Source organism: Homarus americanus, unplaced genomic scaffold (assembly GCF_018991925.1).
Source record: "Homarus americanus isolate GMGI-L3 unplaced genomic scaffold, GMGI_Hamer_2.0 scaffold41027, whole genome shotgun sequence".
In the NCBI taxonomy this organism is placed as follows: Eukaryota; Metazoa; Arthropoda; class Malacostraca; order Decapoda; family Nephropidae; genus Homarus; species Homarus americanus.
In genome coordinates, this window is record NW_024745073.1 from 2,817,124 (window position 1) to 2,826,417 (window position 9,294).

Consider the following 9,294-nt stretch of genomic DNA (forward strand, 5'->3'; position numbering starts at 1 on the left):
TAGTGGTGTATGATCAGTTAACAGGGTGGTGTAGTGGTGTATGATTAGTTAACAGGGTGGTGTAGTAGTGTATGATCAGTTAACAGGGTGTGTAGGTGTATGATCAGTTAACAGGGTGGTGTAGTGGTGTATGATCAGTTAACAGGGTGGTGTGGGTGTATGATCAGTTAACAGGGTGGTATAGTGGTGTATGATCAGTTAACAGGTGGTGTAGTGGTGTATGATCAGTTAACATGGTGGTGTAGTGGTGTATGATCAGTTAACAGGGTGGTATAGTGGTGTATCAGTAAACAGGGTGGTGTAGTGGTGTATGATCAGTTGACAGGGTGGTGTAGTGGTGTATGATCAGTTAACAGGGTGTAGTGGTGTATAATCAGTTAACAGGGTGGTGTAGTGGTGTATGATCAGTTGACAGGGTGGTGTAGTGGTGTATGATCAGTTAACAGGGTGGTGTAGTGGTGTATGATCAGTTAACTGGGTGGTAGTGGTGTATGATCAGTTAACAGGGTGGTGTAGTGGTGTATGATCAGTTAACAGGGTGGTGTAGTGGTGTATGATCAGTTAACAGGGTGGTGTAGTGGTGTATGAACGGTTAACGGTGGTGTAGTGGTGTATGATCAGTTAACAGGGTGGTATAGTGGTGTATGATCAGTTAACTGGGTGGTGTAGTGGTGTATGATCAGTTAACAGGGTGGTAGTGGTGTATGATCAGTTAACAGGTGGGTGTAGTGGTGTATGATCAGTTAACAGGTGGTGTAGTGGTGTATGAACGGTTAACGGTGGTGTAGGTGTATGATCAGTTAACAGGTGGTAGTGGTGTATGATCAGTTAACTGGGTGGTGTAGTGGTGTATGAACGGTTAACGGTGGTGTAGTGGTGTATGATCAGTTAACAGGGTGGTATAGTGGTGTATGATCAGTTAACTGGGTTGTGTAGTGGTGTATGATCAGTTGACAGGGTGGTGTAGTGGTGTATGATCAGTTAACAGGGTGGTGTAGTGGTGTATGATCAGTTGACAGGGTGGTGTAGTGGTGTATGATCAGTTAACAGGGTGGTGTAGTGGTGTATGATCAGTTAACAGGGTGGTATAGTGGTGTATGATCAGTTAACAGGGTGGTAGTGGTGTATGAACGGTTAACGGTGGTGTAGTGGTGTATGATCAGTTAACAGGGTGGTATAGTGGTGTATGATCAGTTAACTGGGTTGTGTAGTGGTGTATGAACGGTTAACGGTGGTGTAGTGGTGTATGATCAGTTAACAGGGTGGTATAGTGGTGTATGATCAGTTAACAGGGTGGTGTAGTGGTGTATGAACGGTTAACGGTGGTGTAGTGGTGTATGATCAGTTAACAGGGTGGTATAGTGGTGTATGATCAGTTAACAGGGTGGTGTAGTGGTGTATGAACGGTTAACGGTGGTGTGTGGTGTGTATGATCAGTTAACAGGGTGGTATAGTGGTGTATGATCATTTAACTGGGTGGTGGTGGTGTATGATCAGTTAACAGGGTGGTATAGTGGTGTATGATCAGTTAACTGGGGTAGTGGTGTATGAACGGTTAACGGTGTAGTGGTGTATGATCAGTTAACAGGGTGGTATAGTGGTGTATGATCAGTTAACTGGGTTGTGTAGTGGTGTATGAACGGTTAACAGGGTGGTGTAGTGGTGTATGATCAGTTAACAGGGTGATGTAGTGGTGTATGATCAGTTAACTGGGTGGTAGTGGTGTATGATTAGTTAACAGGTTGGTGTAGTGGTGTATGATCAGTTAACAGGGTGGTGTAGTGGTGTATGATCAGTTGACAGGGTGGTGTAGTGGTGTATGATCAGTTAACAGGGTGGTGTAGTGGTGTATGATCAGTTACACAGGGTGGTGTAGTGGTGTATGATCAGTTAACAGGTTGGTGTAGTGGTGTATGATCAGTTAACAGGTGGTGTGTGGTGTATGATCAGTTAACAGGGTGGTGTAGTGGTGTATGATCAGTTAACAGGGTGGTGTAGTGGTGTATGATCAGTTAACAGGGTGGTGTAGTGGTGTATGATCAGTTAACAGGGTGGTGTAGTGGTGTATGAACGGTTAACAGGGTGGTATAGGTGTATGATCAGTTAACAGGGTGGTGTAGTGGTGTATGATCAGTTAACAGGTGGTGTAGTGGTGTATGATCAGTTAACAGGGTGTGTAGTGGTGTATGATCAGTTAACAGGTTGGTGTAGTGGTGTATGATCAGTTAACAGGGTGGTGTAGTGGCGTATGATCGTTAACTGGGTCGTGTAGTGGTGTATGATCAGTTAACAGGGTGGTGTAGTGGCGTATGATCAGGTAACGGTGGTGTAGTGGTGTATGATCAGTTAACAGGGTGGTATAGTGGTGTATGATCAGTTAACAGGGTGGTGTAGTGGTGTATGATCAGTTAACAGGGTGGTATAGTGGTGTATGATTAGTTAACAGGGTGGTGTAGTGGTATGATCAGTTAACAGGGTGGTGTAGTGGTGTATGATCAGTTAACAGGGTGGTATAGTGGTGTATGATCAGTTAACAGGGTGGTGTAGTGGTGTATGATCAGTTAACAGGGTGGTAGTGGTGTATGATCAGTTAACAGGGTGGTATAGTTGTGTATGATCAGTTAACAGGGTGATGTAGTGGTGTATGATCAGTTAACAGGGTGGTGTAGTGGGTGTATGATCGGTTAACAGGTAGTGGTGTATGATCGGTTAACAGGGTGGTATAGTGGTGTATGATCAGTTAACAGTGGGTGTAGTGGTGTATGATCATAACTGGGTGTAGTGGTGTATGATCAGTTAACAGGGTGTAGTGGTGTATACGTTAACAGGGTGGTAGTGGTGTATGATCAGTTAACAGGGTGATGTAGTGGTGTATGATCAGTTAACTGGGTGGTGTAGTGGTATGATCAGTTAACTGATGGTGTAGTGGTGTATGATCAGTTAACAGGGTGGTAGTGGTGTATGATCAGTTAACAGGGTGGTGTAGTGGTGTATGATCAGTTAACTGGGTGGTGTAGTGGTGTATGATCAGTTAACAGGGTGGTGTAGTGGTGTATGATCAGTTAACAGGGTGGTGTAGTGGTGTATGATCAGTTAACTGTAGTGGTGTATGATCAGTTAACAGGGTGGTGTAGTGGTGTATGATCAGTTAACAGGGTGATGTAGTGGTGTATGATCAGTTAACTGGGTGGTGTAGTGGTGTATGATCAGTTAACAGGGTGGGTGTGTAGGTGTATAATCAGTTAACAGGGTGGTGTAGTGGTGTATGATCAGTTAACAGGGTGGTGTAGTGGTGTATGATCGGTTAACAGGGTGGTGTAGTGGTATGATCAGTTAACAGGGTGGTGTAGTGGTGTATGATCAGTTAACAGGGTGGTGTAGTGGTGTATGAACGGTTAACAGGTGGTGTAGTGGTGTATGATCAGTTAACAGGGTGATGTAGTGGTGTATGATCAGTTAACTGGGTGGTAGTGGTGTATGATCAGTTAACAGGGTGGTGTAGTGGTGTATGATCAGTTAACAGGGTGGTGTAGTGGTATGATCAGTTAACAGGTGGTGTAGTGGTGTATGATCAGTTAACAGGTGGTGTAGTGGTGTATGATCAGTTAACAGGGTTGTGTAGTGATATGATCAGTTAACAGGGTGGTGTAGTGGTGTATGATCAGTTAACAGGTGGTGTAGTGGTGTATGATCAGTTAACAGGGTGGTGTAGTGGTGTATGATCAGTTAACAGGGTGGTGTAGTGGTGTATGATCAGTTAACAGGGTGGTGTAGTGGTGTATGATCAGTTAACAGGTGGTGTAGTGGTGTATGATCGTTAACAGGGTGGTGTAGTGTGTATGATCAGTTAACAGGGTGGTGTAGTGGTGTATGATCAGTTAACAGGTGGTGTAGTGGTGTATGATCAGTTAACAGGGTGGGTGTAGTGGTGTATGATCAGTTAAGAGAGTACTGTATGTGGTGTTGGTGAGTGTTGGAGCATACTGTGTGGTGTTGGTGAGTGTAGGAGCATACTGTGTGGTGTTGGTGAGTGTAGGAGCATACTGTGTGGTGTTGGTGAGTGTAGGAGCATACTGTGTGGTGTTGGTGAGTGTTGGAGCATACTGTGTGGTGTTGGTGAGTGTAGGAGCATACTGTGTGGTGTTGGTGAGTGAGGAGCATACTGTGGTGTTGGTGAGTGTTGGACATACTGTGTGGTGTTGGTGAGTGTAGGAGCATACTTGTGTGGTGTTGGTGAGTGTAGGAGCATACTGTGTGGTGTTGTGAGTGTAGGAGCATACTGTGGTGTTGGTGAGTGTTGGAGCATACTGTGTGGTGTTGGTGAGTGTAGGAGCATACTGTGTGGTGTTGGTGAGTGTAGGAGCATACTGTGTGGTGTTGGTGAGTGTAGGAGCATACTGTGGTGTTGGTGAGTAGGAGCATACTGTGGTGTTGGTGAGTGTAGGAGCATACTGTGTGGTGTTGTGAGTGTAGGACATACTGTGTGGTGTTGTGAGTGTGAGCATACTGTGCAACGTTTTAGATTCAAAATACATACATACATACATACACACATACATACATACATACATACATACATACATACATACATACATACATACATACATACATACATACATACATACATACATATAATCAACATTTCACGTTCTACTCCAACATCCAAAGAACACACACACACACCATTGGTAACACTGGACAATAATAGGAACAATATTGTCAACAGGGAGTATAATGACGTGAACTAATAGGTAGCCTACCATGGTCAGTGTCCTGAGGCCATTGTGTTTCACGGTCACACGAGCTGGAAAAATGTGGTTCTGGAGCCACGTTTTATGATGAGCAAATTATGAGTGGGGATAGCTGGACATATCTGGGGAATATCGGGGATTATCTGTAATAGCAGGATTCTCAGGGAATATCTGGGGAATATCTGGGAATATCTGGGTAATATCAGTTGAATATCTTGGGAATATTAGGGTAATATCATGGAATATCAGGAATATTTGGGTAATATCTGGCGGAATATTTGGGTAATATCAGGGTAATATCAGGGTCAATAACAGGGTAATATCAGGTATATCAGGTAATAACAGGGCAATATCAGGGTAATATCTGGGTAATTCCGGCAATACCAGGTAATATCTGCAATATCAGGTAATAACAGGGTAATATCTGCAATATCAGGTAAGGTAATATCTGCAAATTGTGGCAATATCAGGTAATATCAGGCAATAACAGGGTAATATCAGGGAATATCAGGTAATAACAGGTAATATCAGGCAATATCAGGCAATATCTGGGTAATATCTGGGTAATACCAGGGTAATATTCCAGGTAATATCTGGGTAATATGCAGGTACTATCAGGGAAATATCTGGGTAATACAGGCAATATTAGGGTAATATCAGGTATAACAGGGTAATATCTGCAATATCAGGGTAATATCTGGGCATATCAGGTAATATCTGCAATATCTGCAATATCTGCATATCAGGTAATATCAGGGTAATATCTGCAATACCAGGTAATATCTGCAATATCTAGCAATATCAGGTAATATCAGGGTAATATCTGCATATCAGGCAATATCAGGCAATATCTGCAATATCTGCAATATCTGGGTAATATCTGGCAATACCAGGCAATCAGGCAATATCTGCAATATCAGGCACACAGGGTAATATCAGGTAATATCAGGCAATATCTGCAATATCAGGCAATATTCGCAATATCAGGTAATATCTAATATCAGGTAATATCAGGTAATATCTGGGTAATATCTGCAATACCAGGAATTCAATATCAGGCAATATCAGGGTAATATCAGGGTAATAACAGGTAATAACAGGGTAATATCAGGTAATATCTGGGTAATATCTGGTAATACCAGGGTAATATCTGGTAATATCTGGGTATATCAGGATATCAGGCAATATCTCAGATATCAGGCAATATCAGGCACATCTGCAATATCTGGGCATACCAGGCAATATCAGGCATATCTGGGCAATATCAGGTAATATCTGGGTAATATCTGCAATACCAAGGGCAATATCAGGTAATATCAGGCAATATCAGGCATATCAGGTAACATCAGGCATATCAGGTAATATCAGCAATATCAGGTAATATCAGGTAATATCAGGCAATATCAGGGCAATATCAGGTAATAACAGGAATATCTGGGCAATATCGAGGCAATATCTGCATATCTGCAATACCAGGGTAATATCTGGGCAATATCTGCAATATCAGGTACTATCAGGTAATATCTGCAATATCAGGGTACTATATGGTTAATATCAGGAATAAACAAGGGTAATATCAGGAAATTTCTGGCATTAACAGGGGATTATCAGGGAATATCTGGGAATATCTGGGTAATATCATGGTAATATCAGGCAATATCTGGTAATAATAGGCAATATCTGGGAAATATCAGGGAATATCAGGGTAATATCTGCAATATCAGGTACTATATGGTTAATATCAGGCAATATCTATAATATCAGGGTAATTTCTGCATTAACAGGGGATTATCAGGGAATATCTGGGTACATCAGGGTAATATCAGGTAATATCTGCAATATCAGGGTAATATCAGGGTAATATCAGGTAATATCTGATATCAGGGTAATATCAGGGTAATATCAGGTAATAACAGGTAATATCAAGGAATACCTGAGTAATATATGGGTTATATTATGACAGTACAGATAAGTATTACAATGAAGTGTTGTTAATAACGATGGATTAGTTAGGTTGTATGCTGAAATATTTATCGTTTTAAAAATAACCTCAAGCAAATATCACTACATACATACACATACATACATACATAATACATACATACATACATACATACATCGGCTTATGTGACTAAATTCATCCAGGCATCAGGTAGTTATACAGTGTGTTAGTATGTATAGATATTCTCTTCTCTCTCTCTCTCTCTCTCTCTCTCCTGGTTCCTACTCACCAAAAGTTCCGCTTGCAATCTCAGGGAAGTGAGAGTTTGAAGGTGAGGAAGGAGAGAAGGAGGGAAGAAAGTGCCAAAGGGGAAGGAAAGAGGAAGAAAGTGCCAAAGGGAAGAAGAAGGAGGGAAGAAAGTGCCAAAGGGAAGGGAGAAGGAGGGAAGAAAGTGCCAAAGGAGGGAGAAGGAGGGAAGAAAGTGCCAAGGGGAGGGAGAAGGAGGGAAGAAAGTACCAAAGGAAGGAAGGAGGGAAGAAAGTGCCAAAGAAGGAAGTGGAGGGGGAGAAGATAAGAGAAGGGCGGAAAGAAGCGAATAGAAAGGGAAGGGGGAGAGAGAAAGGGAGGATAGAGAAGAGAAAGAATACATAAGGAGAGGGGGAAGTAGAGAAGAGAGAGAGAGAGAGAGAGAGAGAGAGAGAGAGAGAGAGAGATACTATTACGTCTGAAAATTAGTTAATATATATTTTCATTTCCTCCGCCTCCTACCTACTCCTCACCCTCCCCTCCCTACCACCCTCTCACCACCCCTTGTTCACCCTCATTTCTCCCCTGCCTGCTCACCCCTGTTTTCTACTACACCCCTCGTCTACTTCTCTCCTTTTCTCAACTCTCTGCCTGTTCATCATTTTCTTTCCCTCACTCCATTCACTGTTTCCCTCACTCCATTCATCGTTTCTCACTCCATTCACCTCTTTCCCTCACTCCATTCCTTTCCCTCACTCCATTCATTCCTTTCCCCTCACTCCATTCACGCCTTCCTCCCATTCCATTTCCCCTTCACTCCATCCTCCACTCCTCCTTATTCCATCCCTCATCTCTCATTTCCTTCCTCTCTTTCCCTCACTTCCTTCCTCCCTTTTCCCCTTCTCCTCTCTTACTTCAAACCCTCCTCTCCCTCACTCTTACTTCCTTCCTTTCTTTCCCTTATTTCCTTCTCTCTCCTATCCCCTTATTTTTCCTCCTCTCCATCACTCTCAATCCTCCTTCCTCCCTCATTTCAACCCTCCTTCCTCATTTCCCTCCCTCCCCTAATTATCCCCCAACAGCCTCGTGATTCACTAACTACCCCTCAAGGAGTAATGACCAAATCTCAATGGTTCCTATCTGAAATTTTTCCTCCCTGCAGGTGTTGTGGGACCACTTAATTACTTAATAATGATAGATTAGAGGTTGTAAGATTCATTTATTTTCTAAACTGGTGATGTGAGAACGAATCTAAATGACCTACCTAAAGTTCTTTTGTATCGGAGTTCAAGTTAGTCAATTATATTGGTCTTACATCAGCAATTGAGGCTGAACATTTGAATCTTACTTAGCCTCTGAGAATCTATCATTATGTTGAAGCTTTAAGCGAGTCATTTAGATTCGTTCTCACATCACCAGCTAAAACAATAAATGAATCTTACGAGCCTCTGAGAATCTATCATTATGTCGAAGCTTTAAGCGAGTCATTTAGATTCGTTCTCACATCACCAGCTAAAACAATAAATGAATCTTACGAGCCTCTGAGAATCTATCATTATGTCGAAGCTTTAAGCGAGTCATTTAGATTCGTTCTCACATCACCAGCTAAAACAATAAATGAATCTTACGAGCCTCTGAGAATCTATCATTATGTTGAAGCTATGAGTCATTTAGATTGTCTCACATCACCAGCTAAAACAATAAGTGAATCTCATGAACCCATCTTAGTGGCGTAAATTAAATGAGTCAGATGTGTTTCCAGTTAAGGAATAAAGACGTACGAACCTTTGTGAATCTTGTCCCAGAGGTTGTAGAGGCCGGGGAGGGGGGTGTAGAGGCCGGGGGTGTAGTGGAGGTCGGGGAGGGGTGAAGAGGCCGGGGAGGAGTGTTGAGGCCGGGGAGGGGTGTAGAGGCCGGGGTGGGGAGTGTTGAGGCCGGGGGAGGGGGTGTTGAGGCCGGGGGGGTGTAGTGTGAGTCGGGGAGGGGGTGGAGCCGGGGAGAGTGTAGAGGCCGGGGGAGTGTTGAGGTCGGGGAGGGGGTATAGAGGGAAAGATATGAGGGATTAAGGGGAGAGGGGAGGATGAAGTGAGAGCTAAAGGAAAGAGGAGGCAGCGGGTGGGGGTGGGGGGTGAGGTGAGGTGGGAAGGTGAGGAAAGAGTATAGGAAGAAGGAACACGGGAGGAGGTGGAGAGAAGTGAGGAGAGGGAGAGGTGAGGTGAGGTGAGGTGAGGTGACCATGGCAGGGGTGAGCAGAGGGAGGAGGGTGTGGGAGGGGGAGTTGGGATGCGGTCGTGCAGGTCCTGATACATCCACTGTTTCACGGCTGGTTACCTGTACGTGAGGGGAGGTGGTGGG